A 1,689-nucleotide genomic window follows, 5' to 3' on the forward strand; every position below is an offset into this window, starting at 1 on the left:
GTGTGTGTGTGTATGTGTGTGTGTGTGTGTATGTATGTGTGTGAATTGATTCATTCACCTTTAGCTCCCTCCAATAAGTGAAAACATGTGGTATTTCTTTTTCTCTGCCTGACTTGTTTCACTTAATATTATTCTTTCAAGGTCCATCCATGTTGTTGCAAATGGCAGTATTTCATTCGTTTTTATAGCTGAAATTTTTTATTTTATAATTTTGTTGCAATGTGAGAAGAAAATATGACTGAACAATTTTTAGTTTCTAGAACTTAATAAAATTTTATTTTTTGACCTTGTATATTTTCAATTTTATTTTATTTTATTATTTTTTTTTAAAGTATATTGCATACATGTTTGAAAAAAAGCTGAATTTGCTATAGGCTACCGAATTAAATCTTTTACATTTTATTTACTGCCTCTATGTTTTTATTTGTTTGTAGCTATTTTCTGTTGTGATAAAAAATAACACGATCTACCTTCTTAAATTTTTAAGTGTAAATTTTTGGTAACTATAGTACAATAGTATACAGAAGCTCTCTAGAATTCTTTCATCTTGCATGACTGAAACTTTATACCCGTTGCACACCAACTCTTTATTTTACCCTCCCCCAGCCCCTGGCAATCAACATTCTACTTTTTGCTTCCATTATGAATGGAATCATGTGGCATTTGTCATTCTGGTACTGGCTTATTTCTTTTAATATAATGTCCTCTAGATTCATCCATACTGTAGCATATGACACGATTCCCTTTTTATAGCTCAATAGTAGTCTGTTGTATGTATATACCACATTATCTTTATTCATTTACCAGTCCAATTTACATGGGACTGCAAATATCTCTTTGAGATCTTTATTGTAATTCTTTGGGATATATACCCAGAAGTGAAACTGCTGGTTTCGTCTCTTTATTCTATTGTTAATTCTTTGAGGAATCATAACTGTTTTCCATAGTGGCTGTAGCATTTTACATTCCCACCAACAGCAAGGGCTCCAATTTCTCCACATCCTCATCATTTTCTCCCTCCCTCCCTCCTTCCCTTTCTTCCTTCCTTCATTCCTTCCTTCTTTCCTTCCTTCCCCCCCTTACACACACTCTCTCTCTCTCTCTCTCATCTTTTTCTTTCTTTCACCTTTTTTTTTTGATAACGATCATCCTAACAGGTGTGAGGTGATCTCTTACTGTGCTTTTAGTTTGCATTTCCATGATGATTAGTGATTTTGAGCGTCTTTTCATATACCTGTTGGCCATTTGTATGTTTCTTTGGGAAAATACATATACAAGTCTTTTGTCCATTTTTTAATCGGGTTGTTTGTTTTTATGGTATTCAGTTGTAGGGGTTCCTTATATATGTGTGATATTATCTCCTTATCAGATATATGGATAATAAATATTTTCTCTGGTGCTGTTGGTGATGGAAGAGCTATGGTGAAGGGGTGGCATGAATTTTCTCACTAGCTTTGTTGAATCAGTGTCTCCACGCAAGGAAGGAGGATCTAGGACTTCCTATTTTGCCATCTTGCTGACCTATTTGTAGCCTTTTTTTAAAAAAAAACTAGGTTTAAAAACTGATAACAGTGTGTTAGTGTGTGACACTAACATTGAGTTTTCATCAATTTTTAAAGTATTTTTCATTTTTTGATTTACATATTTTGATGTTATGTTTTCTGGAACAGTAAGATTCATTGTGGAATT

This window comes from Galeopterus variegatus, unplaced genomic scaffold (genome assembly GCF_000696425.1).
Source record: "Galeopterus variegatus unplaced genomic scaffold, G_variegatus-3.0.2 Scaffold34, whole genome shotgun sequence".
In the NCBI taxonomy this organism is placed as follows: domain Eukaryota; kingdom Metazoa; phylum Chordata; class Mammalia; order Dermoptera; family Cynocephalidae; genus Galeopterus; species Galeopterus variegatus.